The sequence below is a fragment of the Symphalangus syndactylus genome, chromosome 1 (assembly GCF_028878055.3).
Source record: "Symphalangus syndactylus isolate Jambi chromosome 1, NHGRI_mSymSyn1-v2.1_pri, whole genome shotgun sequence".
Lineage (NCBI taxonomy): Eukaryota > Metazoa > Chordata > Mammalia > Primates > Hylobatidae > Symphalangus > Symphalangus syndactylus.
Window position 1 is genome coordinate 155,727,410 of NC_072423.2, and position 14,575 is coordinate 155,741,984.

Here is a 14,575-nt window from a genome sequence, read left to right on the forward strand (position 1 = left end):
AGAAATTAAAACTACTCAAAAGTAGAAACCAGAAGTAATAAAAAGAAATCATGCCTCCATAGCTTATGTACACTAAGAAAGAGAGAAGTCTCAGTCCTCAAAATTGACTTAATTTAGTTGTGGGGAAGTGGTAATTCAGTTAAGAAGAGAATTCCTCTCAAAAAACAAAAAAATTGTGTTGAGTGCAATGTAATTGGGTGCGTGGAATTTGGGTCAGATATAAGCTTACTTACTGTCTTCTAATGTGACCTTGAATGAGGCATTTAACATCTTTGACTATTTCTTCATTCATAAATATACATAGTGATTTCTTTGCATAGTTTATGTTACATATGTAAATTATGGAGTGCAGAGCTTAGTACTTGGTGGATCACCAGTAACTCATGCTAAGTATCTCTTATTATTTCCCAAGTGAATCAAGTTTACTGGTAAACGTTACAACAATAATTTCATTCAACTTCTAGATCACAGCGGAAAATGTACCAATTATATGGAGAGGAAGGAAAATTAGCGACCTGGAAACAAAAGGAAAGATTTTAAAGTTTTTTGTTTTACAAAATGTGTCATCTTTCAAACAAAAATGTACCTTACTTTATACTTACAGGAGACATTTTAGCAAGAAAAGTTACACTTGGTTTTATGATTAAATAAAAATAATGTATGTAACAATTTTTTTGGACAGTGGGTCTTTTGTTCATTTTACACTTTTGATATCTATGTCTAAACAAAAAATACATTCTAGAAACATTCATAGTGGAGCTTTTTGTTGTGTTTTATTGTTGTTGTTTTTTGGGGGCTTTTTCCCCTTTCTGACTTGGTAACATCTTTGTAGTATGAGTGACAGTGATGAGCACCCCACAGGAAAGTGAACATTGTAGCTGGAACAGCCTGACACATCACACTGCAAGAAATGTAGGCAGCACAGAGAATGGCTCATCACCAGTTACCTACAGGCGGCAACCTGGAGGCTGGAAACCATCTGACTGATTGTGCCAGTGTTCTGCAATTTGCACAAGGAAATACCTTAGCAGAGTCTTCCCATTTTCATTAACCTTTCTTTTAATTCTCTGCCTATTCTGATTCTCTCTTAAAATTGCTCTTGAAAAGGAGGAAGACAAAAATGTAAAAGAGAAACTTAAAGAACAGTTGACTATAAAATGAATGTTTGTATTAAACACCAATGAACACTAAGCTGTATCATTTTTAAAGATATGTAATGTGTTATTTCTGCATTATATATACAATAATGTATCTAACATTTGTTGTCTAGTAGACCTTGTCAGTGATAACAGATATTACAGCTGGATTCTCGTCTGCTTTATAAGAATATGCTATAATCTCATCTCTGATTTGAAGTCATCTTCTGAGTTGGAATCCAGACCACTGACCGTCTGTGGTCTGGTTCTCCCATTTCTTTCGTTTTCCTTCCCAGGTTCCTTCATTGACCCGTTTTACTTCACCTGCACTTCAAAGGTAGACATTCCTTGAGATTATGGCTCCTAACTTCATTTTCCTCCTATACATGGTCTATGTAAAATAGTCCAAGTTAAATCTTTCTCAAAGCTTCACCTGTCACCTTTTTTCAGAAGATTCTCAAAGCAAAGTTTTGTTGGTGATTTCTTTGCTGAATTCCATTTCTGCATACCTCACCTTCTTCTGAAGATGGGTGTTACTATTCCATCAAGGCCCCATTTGGTATCACCCAAACTAAATGTTTCATCATCTTGAGTGCATACCTTTTCCTTCGGTCTTTGAGCAAAGGTTGTATAGATCCTTTTATCCTATATGTTCTGAGGTTTCTTACTGTTTGTAGGAGAGACAAAGAAGTTTAGAATTGCTTCTAACGTTCACTTTGCTTTATACCCACCTCTGATTACTCATTATGCACTGCTTCTCACTGATGGACTTTTTTTCCTATCTCCTTTTGATACTTCCTTATGTCAAGCGTACATGGATTCTTTACCTCTTGCTCAGTAGCTGCCTAGTTGGTTTTCTCATCTTTTTATCTATGCTGAAAATCTGAGTGCCCCATGCCATATTTGTGATCGTCCTCAGATTGCCGCATGTCTGAAATCGCAAACCGTGTATTTTCAAAGTACTTCTCTGCTATCCTTGCTATGTCCGAGTCTCCGACCATATATGAAGATGATCTGCAATCTTTTGTCATCTTAGGCCAATAGTTTTCAAAGCAGTGTTCCCAAATCTGCACCGCTGGCATCACCAGGGAGCTTGTTAGAAAGCCAGATTCTCTGGCACAACTCTGAACTGAATATTTCAGAAACTCTGAGGGTAGGGCCCTGAGCTCTGATTTAACATTCCCTTCTGGTAATGCTGATGAGTGCTAGAGTTTAAGAATCCCATCTTAGGTCAACAAATACTGCTTTAAAAATAGTGAGCCAACGGCTTTACTGAGTTTCTACCCCAAGTGAAGGAAATTGTGCTGCTGTGGACTGATGTGACCACGAACAGAAAAAGTTGCCCCAGCCAGCATGTAAATCTGCCCTATCATATCCTGACCATGTGCATATACAGAGCGGAACTCTTGATTGCAGCCATCAGGTGGAATAAGCATTTGTTAATCTACAGTCGTTGGGTCATCAGCATTTAAAATGGGCCAGCTTTCAAATGGGAAGTGGAGAGGAGTGCAGTAGGAATAACATTCACGTCTTCTCAGTGTTGGATTCCACCTATAATAATTGAGGTTTATCCTACATCTAGCTTTCTGGCCCTAGAGATGAGCATGATGTTTGTTTTGTAATATGGGAAAAATCTTGAGTTGCTTTCATGTTGCCCTGCCTGCTATAATAATTCTTTCCTCACAGGAAGAGCTAACAAGGTAGGCATGCTTTCGGTTGCCATGGATATTCATGCAAAGTGAGTATGCAAAAATGAGCAGACAAACTTTAGCCACAGGAACCACTTGAAAATAGACGATTCTTACATAAAGTAAATACCATGTATTACCTGGCTTCCATAGAGTTCTTTCTAAGACAGGTCACTGTGGGATTTGGAGGCCTGTGTCTTGTGATTATCTAAGACTTCCTAGACAACAGAACCACCCCACCCCCAACTACTTGTTTCTTGCTAGGTCCCCATTTAGTTAGTGGAATACGTGGTCAGTGGGGAGGAACAGAAGGTCTCGAAAGTCGCACATTCCTGGTTCAGGGGAATCCCTGGAGATGCATCACCTCTTCTCATGACAGTTTCCTGTGTTATATTTATTTTTCTCCTCTTTCCCCTGTGTCTTGTCAGCACTCATAATTGCATACACTGTGCAGTGTTGTCAAATGGGTTAGTGATGTCTGATTTTTCCCTCCTGGTTTCACTGGGTGCCTAACTCAAGCCATTTTGAGGAGCCATAGGGCAGTAATCAATGAGTGACCACACCAGTAATGCAATGATGCGTCATTAGTGATGCAATGATTTCCTTTCGAAATACAATCGCCTGCTTCCATGAAGAGGCACCATACCTGGAATCAACTCAGGACTCACAGTGCCTTGAGGATCCAGGACCCGGTGGTGTGCTGGGGTGGGAGTCCCTCCTCTTCTTTGTCCCGCTTCTGTTCTCTAGCAAGATACGGGAAGCAGGCCCTAGGTAAACATAATTCCGATGTTTATTTATGGGGCTGAAACAAAATAAACTGAAACCCTTTAGCCATATATAACAACACCTTATGGAAAACAGAGTAAATTGGATTTTGCCCTTAGATCCTCTGAGCTGGATCTTCCAGGAGCAGTGTTTGTCTGTTTTCTTCTATATGGGAGGTCGTAAGTGGCCACTGACCTGTCTTGTTCCTAGTAGGTCTGTCAGTCCTTTGAAATTATTCCCTGGCATTGGCCACCAGAATCCAGGTCCTGGGGGGTGGAGAAGAACCCTCTTTTGTGTGTACTTACCTGCTTCCAAGAAGATTGCAGAAAAGAAGCTTGGTTTGCTGTGTTCACTCACAAACGCTAGGCTTCTAGCTTTCCTGCCAGGATGAGAAACCCCTCCTTGCTCCTGCCCCACCTCTGGTGTCCCATCTGTGGATTGGCTGCTACAACAGAACCTTCCAAGTATTGATATCTTTCTAGGTTGCTGTTTAGTTAATGGAATACGCAGTTAGTGACGAGGAAGAGGAAAAGGTCTTGGAAGTCACACATTCTTGGTGCAGGGAAATCTCTGTAGATGCATCATACATTCTCATGACACAGTTTACTTTGTTCTATATTTTTTATACTATTTCCACTGTTTTGTCAGCATTGGTAATTGCACAGCAGCAGTTAAGGCAGGAGATTTTTAGGTGATGTAGATGATGTCATTGGGAAGATAAGAGGTGTAAAATCTAAGCTTGGCCTCAGGTAAATTTGAACCACATAGAGGAACTGGACTGCTAAGGGTGTGGCTGTGCCCATCATTCCCAGGATCACAGTGAAGTCCTTGAGGCAGGAGGCGCACTGACAGCCCAGTAGTCTGAATGCCTGTTGCTGGAACACCTGCCACCTCCAGGTCAGGACTCCAAGACTCAACATGTGCAGTTACTTCACAGAAGTTGTCTTAAGCTAAACTCTCAGTACAAGGCACCTGGAGGAGGTTATTAGGAGCTGCCCATCTTTTATGGTTCAATAAGTCAAGATAGGAAGGTATGGCCAGGGGAAGAAGGGGAAATTTGAACGAGCCGATGTGAAATATCCACATCATACACTCTCTGCTTCTTTCTATTTTGTGCATTTCCTATATAATTCTTATTTGTAGAGTCCACTGCCCCTTATTGTTTTTCTCCTTACATCTTCTGGTTTCTGTTGCACTGTTGACTTTGGGTATCAGCCACCCAAACACCTTGGAAAGCAGATATATGACCCAATATAGATGAGCCACCCTGGACAGGGTCTTTATGCCAGGCAACATTTCACATAATAGGTTTTAGAGAGAATCCTAGTCCCATTATTTACGGTAGGTCGTGAATGGTTACTTAGAATCAAACGGGATGACTTGTGAAGAAGACATGGGCTAAGGCTGTACAGGAAAGAGCATATATTTTCATTTCTCACTTTTCACAAATGTTAGGGGTTTAAGTACTATATAGATTATGACTGTGTGAAATAAGTCTGTTGAACCTGCTACAGAACTTCCTTTTAAGAAAATTGGTTATACATGATGCCTAACTTCTCTTACAATCACATGGGTGGCCATAGGCATTTAGAACAGGAAATTAGAATTGTATAACCCAATAAGATTGTCGTTGTACAAATGAGGAAATGACTTTGGAACGACCATCTAATGTCTCATTAAACTCATATTATTTTTTTCCATTTCTTCACTACTCAACTCTCTACTTGTAGGCTGGTCAAAATCTTTCCATTCTCAGATTCCTACTACATTTTATTTTATTTTATATTTTAGTTTGGCTTTTTGAGACGGAGTCTTGCTCTGTCACCCAGCCTGGATTGCAGTGGCACGATCTCGGTTCACTTCAACCTCCACCTCCAGGGTTCAAACGATTTTCCTGCCTCAGCCTCCTGAGTAGCTGGGACTACAAAAGCCTGGCTAATTTTTTTGAGTTTTTAGGAGAGATAGGGTTTCACCATGTTGGCCAGGCTAGTCTTGTACTCCTGAACTCAAGTGATCCGCCTCCCTCGGCCTTCCAAAGTGCTGGGATTACAGGCACGAGCCCCGTGCCCAGCCCCTACTGCATTTTCAACCTTGTCAGCATCTCTTTGAAAATAAGCGATATTCTGTAGACAGTGATTATTCTTAGATTTTTCTTAAATACGTCTAGCATTTTTCTGCTTCTACAATGTTTCTCTTATGTTGAAATTTTCATTCATCAAAATATTGCTTATTCCCTTCAGGGCCTACCTCAAATGTTATATTTTTATACAGCCTTCCCTGAACGCACAACTGCATACAACTTTTCCTCTTTTAATCCCTAAGAGCTGTGGGTTTCTCCTACTGTTACGATGGAATTTTCCACCATATGTAGTCACCTTGCTAATAGATGAGATGCTTTTGGCAACTGGGGGAATTCTAATTCCAGTTTAAACTCTCTGCAGTGCTCAAATTGTTGCAAAAAAAAGTACTCTCTTCAAATATGTAGATAACACACAATTGAATTTAGGTTTCACTTATGTTTAAACTAGTTTAAATACAGTATGTTTTAAAATAAAATTATATGTGAATTATCTATATGCAACCATAAAGTGAAAGGAAATTGTTAAAATACGAAACTTTTAGCAATGTTATTTCAAATGTAAAGAAATAGGAGGATAAAATGATCCAATATTTAATATTAAGTATTTATGTAATTAAAGAGTTCATTTCACTCTGTGATGAAAACTACCTGTGAATTAGGCATTTAAAATATGATCTAAATTAATGGAATAACTTTTTTGAATTTCTTCTTGAAGATAATTAAAAATGTCTATTACCATGGTAATTTCATAGTGATAACGTGAAAAAATGTAGAAATAAAAATATACTGTAATAAAAGTCAAAAGTCTAATTACAATGATCAAATATTATTTATTCATTACTTCTGAATGAATTATGTGTGAGGTAGTGTAACTACATTACCAAAAAAGATATTTAATAGTTTGTAAATTCAAAAAAAAATTGTACATTTTTAAAGCATCCTTTTTAAAAATACTCTTTATTTCTATAGTAATCATTTGGAAACTTTAATCAACAAAGACATTGATTCCTATCACTACCTTAGGAATGTTGAATAGCTCTTTTATCTTTACCACTATTAAACTATGCAGAGGAAGAGCAGAAAGGGGAGGAAAAGGTATTTGATTCCTGTTATATACCAGATACTCATACCATTTATTACCTGTTATATCTGTTATATACCAGATACTCACCCCTTTAAACCTTAACATATCCCTGTGCTGTGGATATGTTTGTGTACATTGCATCAGTGAGGAATTAAGAGAGTGATAAGGTAAGATTCCCAAGGTCACAGTCAATAAGTGGGAGCAGCAGGTTTGGGAATGAAAAAACTCTTCCGATTGCTCAGTTCTTATGCTTTAACTGCCAAGGTGAGAGAGGAGAGAATGCCTATGGCCATTTCAGGAGGAAACAATAGGGAAGAGACTGGGTCAGCTCTGAACATACCAGCACACGGAGGATGATCAGTGGGCCACAGGGACTGGATGTAGGCACGCCTCATTAATGTGTTCATGCACTGGACACACATGTTGAACACTACACTTTGATCACTGTGCAAGGTGGCAGGATAAAAAAGAGGTTTGACACTCTTCCTACATTTGATTGTTTTAGACTTGAGTTTACAAAAAAACTCAACATAAGAGTATGACAAGTCTTCGTAAGAGATCTGTGTGTAAAACAAAATGTGAAAATATGAATGTGTATGGGAAATAAATAATTTACAGGGGAACTGGTATAAGGAGGCGATGCTGAAACTGAACCTGGCAGAGTGGCTAGGGCCTCACACTGGGGAGGAGAGGATACAAAGAAGAAGGTACTATAAGTGAAAAATAAACATAGGTGTGCATGTGTCTTTATAGTAGAATGATTTATAATCCTTTGGGTTATAGTAATGGGATTGCTGGCTCAAATGGTATTTCTAGTTCTAGATCCTTGAGGAATCACCAATTCAAATGCCCATCACTGATATACTGGGTAAAGAAAATGTGGTGCATATACACCATGGAATACATTGCAGCCTTAAAAAAGGATGAGTTCATGTCCTTTGCAGGACATAGATGAAGCTGGAAACCATTGTTCTCAGCAAAGTAACACAAGAACAGAAAACCAAACACCACATGTTCTCACTCGTAAGTGGGAGTTGAACAAAGAGAACGTGTGGACACAGGGAGGGGAACATCACACACTAGGGTCTGTTGGGGGGTGGGGGACTAGGGGAGAAATAGTGTTAGCAGAAATATCTAATGTAGATCACAGGTTGTTGGGTGCAGAAAACCATCATGGCACGTGCATACCTATGTAACCTGCATGTTCTACACATGCACCCCATAACTTAAAGTATAATAAAGGTTTATTTGTGTGATGACTTGTGGAAGGAAAACAAATAGGCTGAAGTTATTATAAGGTGAAGACTGTTGTATTAGTTTTATTTTCCTCCTTGTTATGGGTCTTATTTTTCTGTTTCTTTTCATTCCTGGTAATTTTTGCTTAGATGCCAGATATCCCACATTTTACCTTGTTAAGTGCTGGATATTTTTGCGTTTCTCTAAATAAAGTTTTGTGCTTTGTTCTGTTATACAGTTAAATTACTTGCAAAGGGTTAGATTTTTTTGAACATGTAATGTTTGTTGGGTAGAACCAAAGAAGTCTTTCGTTTACAACTCATTTTTTTTCATTGTGAGGCAGTACTTGGAGTACTTAACCCAGTGCTCCTATTTTGTGATATTTTTCCACTCTGCCTGTAAAAATACAAACATTGGCCTTGTGCGAGCTCTGAAGATGACCTCCTACTCCTTTCGTGTGGTTCTTTCTGTAGCCTGAGCTCAGCCCTGGGTACTTCTGTTATCTGCATAATATACAGGTGAGCTGTCAGCTGAAGACCCTGAGGGTCCTCTACACATCTCTTGTGAAACTCTCTCCTCTCTCTGGTATTTTGCCCTGTAATTCTAGTAGACTTTGGCCTCCCCCAAGTCTCAGTTCTTTTTCTTCTAATCCAGGAACTGCTAGATTCTGTTTGGATCCCTTCCCTTCTCTTGTTCCCTGGCCTCTCTTTCCAGGCTCGAGCTGGGGAAGTAATTCACCCTTTTGTTTTCTTCTCTCAGGAATAACCGCTCTGTATTTCCTGTTATTCAACACCCAACAATTATTGTTTCCTTTATTTCTGTGGCTTTGTTTGTTTGTTTAGTTTCAGCTATGAGAGTAAATCTGGTCCCTGCTATCCTAGCAAAGCCTTAAGAAGGAGTAGCTATTATTTCGATTTTGGAAAGAAGTGTAGGTATATTGGTTAGGGCTCACATATGGATTATGGACACCAGAAGGTCAGTATTTCAAAGAAACATTTAGCAAAAGGGAAGGAGGAAAATCATAATATGCTAAGCCTTTTTAATTCATTTAGAAGAAACTACTGTTTAAAAGCAAGGAGAGGACATTACTAAGATAAACTGAAGGAAGGCAAAATGGAACAATGACAGGATTTAGTGTCACTTTTCATCAAAATTTGTAATTGGAATTACTGGGGGAAATTTACTAACAGTTTACATTTTCAGGTATCTTCCCAATTTTGATTTAATCTGCTTTTAAAATGCTCCTCACTTTGTTATAATGTGCACGTATATGTGAGGACCACTAATGAAGTAAAAGATGTTTATTCGGTCACACAAGGAGTTAGTACCTTCAAGCTGCTTCGTTAGCCTTAAGGCCTCAAGCTGTTTAATATGTAGATAATACATTGTCGTTATTATTGTGGTTTTATTTTGTTTTTAATAAAGAGAGTAAAATTAAAAACCCGCTTCTGACTAAATTTTCAGAATGTACGTTCATTTGGAACAGATCTCTGATATTATCTATTTTGTAAATTGCATTATGATTTATGGGAGGATGTTAGCTTTTCGAATACTTTCAAATTAACTTGCTTGTAAATACAGTGACAGTATATGGTACCTATTGGTTGATCTGTACAACCAGCACTGAGAATGGCTTTTTTTTTTTTGAGATTTTAAAATAATATTAAGCCTTTGAGTTAAAAATCAGTGATATCAAAAACAGAATCAGTGACATCTTAAATTTAGAAGGTGTGTCACTTTTAATTACTTACTAATTCAATAAGGGTAAACATTTCAATCGAGATGGTTTTATTCTTTTTAGTGTAAAAGCCCTTGTTAACGTAACTTTATTAATCAGTACTTACTGAAGTTTTCTCGTCAGTTAAGTAGGTCCTGAATGCAAGCTTTGTTTCATTGCTTGCTAATGACCTGCTAACTCAATGTAAGTTTCACGATATTACTCTTTCTCACACACACGGAAACTAAAATGCGCAAATAGAGATGTGTATAAGAGTGTGCAAATGTGTGCATAGAAAAAGAGAGGAGTGATGGATGATCTAATGGTAAAGATTTTAGATTTTGTCTTCAAAGATTAGAAAGTAAAATTTTTAATTAAGGAAAAATCTTATCAAATGTCATTTCCTTCTACATTGACAAAAAAGTTCTAATAGTTGTAATAATTATCATTGACATGTAAACCCATGGAAGGTTAGTAACAATATTAGAATGTTCATATTATTTAATAAATAATATTAACAATGTAGTTGCATAAAATTTTGGAATGGGTACAGCTTCAGAGACAGGCAAAACTAAGTGACACACTTACATGAGAAAAAACTGACACACAATTTTGTATATTGCAAATAGAATTAGTCCTGGATTCTAACTGTATATCCAAATATTTATTCAATAACTATTATAAAATACCAAATACATTAAATTCGGAACAGCAACATATTACATCATTCTTGACATTTTGTTCTGCTTTCCAACACATCTGAAAGACAGCACATATTTTCATCGTGCCAAAATCAGTTTAACTTGGTCAAAAAATACATTAACCAAATAATTACTGAATGCCTACAGTGTATCAGGCAGTTTACTATATAAAAGAAATCTTCTGGGGCAGTGTGGAAGTAACCTAAATGATACAGACATGTGCTCAGCTGAGCTATCGCTTCTCTTTTACGTTACCTCACCTCAAAGTCTATAAAGAACTATTGATCTAAAGTTCCTGCTTGTCAGTAAATAAAATAGTCTGTCTCTCTCTTTCTCTCTCTCCCCTCTTTCTTGAGTACTGACACTTAACTTGGACACTTTAAATCTATCTCTGGAAAATGAAGAAACAGCCAGGAAAAGTCACTTACCTTAGCAGGCATAGTGATTGTGCATGTACATGCCTTATATGGGCAGCATGTAGACATCTGTTACATTATATGACAACAGAGATATACTTACTGCGTTTGTAATCGTTTGAGTTTTACAGCAGGGTAGAATGAAAGAGCCATAGCTTATAACACAGAGGTGGGAGTCTAATCTCACTGCACCCCACATTAGCAAGCAGGAAATTTACACCAATCACACCAGCTCTTTCAGCTTTCTTTTAAAATCATATATAGTAAAAAAAGAAAAGAATTCCCTGCCTGTCTTACCAGGTTGTTATGTAAATAAAATATAACCCATTGAGCTGCTTTATTAACTGTAAAACTTTACAAGGGGTTTGGGAATTACTGTTCAACACTAGATGATGATGATGGGCTTGGCCACTTGGAAACCTCTTGCTTGTGATAAACACTAGCAGCTGATCAATTCCACAGGGCCCGTATGTTTTGAATGCAATTTTCAAGTGTGGTTTTTTGCCTCAACAGCATATTGGCATGCTCAATAAGAGTTGACTGTATTTACTATTCAGTTTTCGTATGAGTCTGACATGTGGCATATTTTCATTCAGTACCAGGCTTTTCTATTCCTTTGAAGATTGCCCCACCCCAAGATATGCAGTATAACCACAAAACATCACTAACAGAAGCAGCTACCAGTTATTTTGCATTTACTGAGAGCTGAGTTTGAGGGAAGCACAATATAGATTTATTTCTGGATTTGAAAAGGATTTTAGGGGCTTTGAACCACTTTCCTATTTAACTATCATTCTGAAAATCCCATTATTTTGAAGCCCATAAAGGAAGCCCCCCCTTAGTTTGCATTTGAGTCCTGCATCTTGACACAGCGTACCCCGTTCTCGCTCACCTTCTATCACGGGTGTGTCTGACATCTACACCAAGTCTTAGGACTCGAAGGAATATTAGTGGAAAGTAATTGATTATATATAATTATTTTACCAGAAATCTATTAAGGAATAATGGTTCTATTTGTGTAGGTTGGTGCAAAAGTCGTTGAGGTTTTCAGCATTGAAAGTAATGGCAAAAAACACAGTTGCTTTCACGTCAACCTAATATATAAGAAAATTGTCTTGGTAAGTCCAAGAATTAACAGAGGTCTTTGGCAGCCGAGAGTGTAAGGCCATAATCTAAGAAACCGTTTGGAGTAAAATATGCAGATTATTTTTTGTGCAGCATTCCTCGAGATATCTTACAGATCACAACAAATTCAGACTCAAGGATGAAAAATCACTAGAAATGGAAGACCATTCGAAAATCATAAATTTTTAGAATATGTGATCCTGCTGTCTTGAAATCTAAGTAACCTATGTAATTTAAAGGGATTATTTGGATTAAGGTTTTTGAATGGTTAAGAGGGTTAACAATAATGAGTGCTTGGCTTTTAGTAAGCTATTTTATTTTCTATTCAAGGATTCATATATTTCTCAGTGGGATATTTTCAAATTTCAACAGTGCCTGAATATTTAAAGGAAAGAAAAAAGAATAAAAGATGACGTTCACAAAATTTCCCATTCTTGAGGAGTTAAGAGAAGGGTATATTTCATTTTGTACCTTTGAGTACATCTTTAGCTTTATAAAACTTTTTAAAATGTTACTAAAAAGACTGAGAATATAATATGAAACAAATTTTTGAAAACACTTCTGAATGCAGAAAAAAGTTTGAATTTATGCAAAATATGTTTTGACATGAAATAACCAACTAGTTGCTTTGATTCAGTTTTTTTTGTACAGCTCAATCTATATCTAAAAATATGACTTCAATGGCTATTTTATAATGATCATCATATTTATGCTGATGAGAACCTTGATTCTCCTTAAGCACTGTATGATTTTTAGTTGATTTCTAGAAACCTAATTTTCTAATTTATTGGTTCACTTTTTATCCTTTTTCTTGAGTCAGGTATTGGAATATTTTTTTTCATTCACTCATTTATTTTACAAATATTTGCTGAACATGGGACACTCACCCCTTGCCTGGGGACACATTAGTGAATGAGGCAGGCTGGTCCCTGCTGCCTGGGGCTCACAGTGCAGCCTCAGTAGCTGGAAGACACTGTGGACCTCAGGGTAAAAGGGTATCCTCGCATACTGTCTTTGTTTTCATAAATCCTGTCTCACTCTGGTCTTCAAGCCAGAGCTGGGCTCTGCTTTGAGCAGAAAGTGTCATCTTCCTCTGGCAGGTGTGGAAGTTGGGCAGAAAGTGTCATCTGTCTCTGGCAGGTGTGGACGACGGCAGAGAATGAGTGGCAGTCTTGTGATGGTGTAAGAAGTCCTGTCCTCTTCCCTTCCTCAAGATGCCCATTCCAATGGTCAGGGCCAGTGCGAAGCTAACGCAGTCATGATTAGAAGAGGAACGTCTTAGGCTGGGACTGTCAGTATTATTAGCCATGTGGGAAGGTGAAACATCCAGCATGTAGAATGTCAAGCCCATCTTTCCCGTGGTATAACCTCTGTGTTTTTAGGGGCCCAATTATGTTCTTCACTGCAAGAGGAAGCCTTTTCTAACACGCAGCTTGTCCCAGCTCCCTCCTCTTACGAAATCCTGTGCCCTTTTCCTGTGGTCTTGTTGATAAATGCTGAATCTTTTCTGAGGATACATCATTAGAAGACATGGGTCAGATGTGTAAACGAGAAAACAGGATGTATATGTGTATATAAGAACACATAAAAATTTTAAAGGCATTTTGACCTAATACTTAACTCACAAATGGTAAAGTAGTGTTACATTACATTTCTCTTTTTTGTGTGTGTGAAGATATAACACAACCAGTAGCATAAGTAAAAGTGATTGTGGACTGGAGTTTAGAATTATGTTTAGTATTTCGGGAGAATTCCCAAGGCACTAGCAAAGTCCAGACCTCTTAGAAAGGTATTGAAGGAACTGATGCAACTGAAATTGGCTTATGTTTTAAAATATCCCATACTACTTCCTGAAATAGAACACTTATTTCTATTAGTCTGCCTGTGAACTCTGGCCCTGACAGAAACATGTAGGAAATGTCCTATGGCAGTCAGAGGCACTGGCTGTTGGCCTACTGACTGTATTTTCTCCTTCTGTAATCCTATGGACTTGGTCGATTGTAACTAAGAGTTTGTGTTGTATTCCATGCTGCATTATGTTGTGACTTAACTATTACCATGACTGAAGTCTTGAAAATAATGAGGGAACCAAAGAATGAGACGCTTTTAAGCCTTTAGGTCTTGGATGTGTTGACAATCTCTGCATGCTGGATACATGGTGGTTTCAGTGTTGAATCCCCCATATCTAGGACACAGAAAGAAAGCAAGTTTAACTGGAATTAGTATTATTATTATTACTATTATTATTATTTTTGAGACAGGGTCTCATTCTGTTGCCCAGGCTGGAGTGCAGTGGCACAATCTCGGCTCACTGCAGCCTCCGCCTCCCGGGTTCAAGCAATTGTCCCGTCTCAGCTTCCCAAGTAGCTGGGACTGCAGGTACCCACAACCACGCATGGCTAATTTTTATATTTTTGGTAGAAACACGGTTTCACCTTATTGGTCAGGCTGGTCTCAAACTCCTGACCTCAGGTGATCCGCCCACCTTGGCCTTCTGAAATGCTGGGATTACAGCTGTAAGCCACAGTGTCCAGCCTTAGATTCCACTTATAAGTGAAACAGGTGGTATTTAGTTTTCTGTTCCTGCATTAGTTTGCTAAGAATAATGGCCTCCGGCTCCATCCATG

The 14,575-nt window shown here is 38.1% G+C and overlaps 1 protein-coding gene across 2 annotated transcripts in view; it reads left to right on the forward strand.

Annotated features, from left to right (window-relative positions):
• The window catches only part of CSMD1 (CUB and Sushi multiple domains 1), a 2,032,824-nt gene that overhangs the window by 666,238 nt on the left and 1,352,011 nt on the right, over window positions 1–14,575 (forward strand). The gene's annotated exons all lie outside the window — the stretch shown is intronic.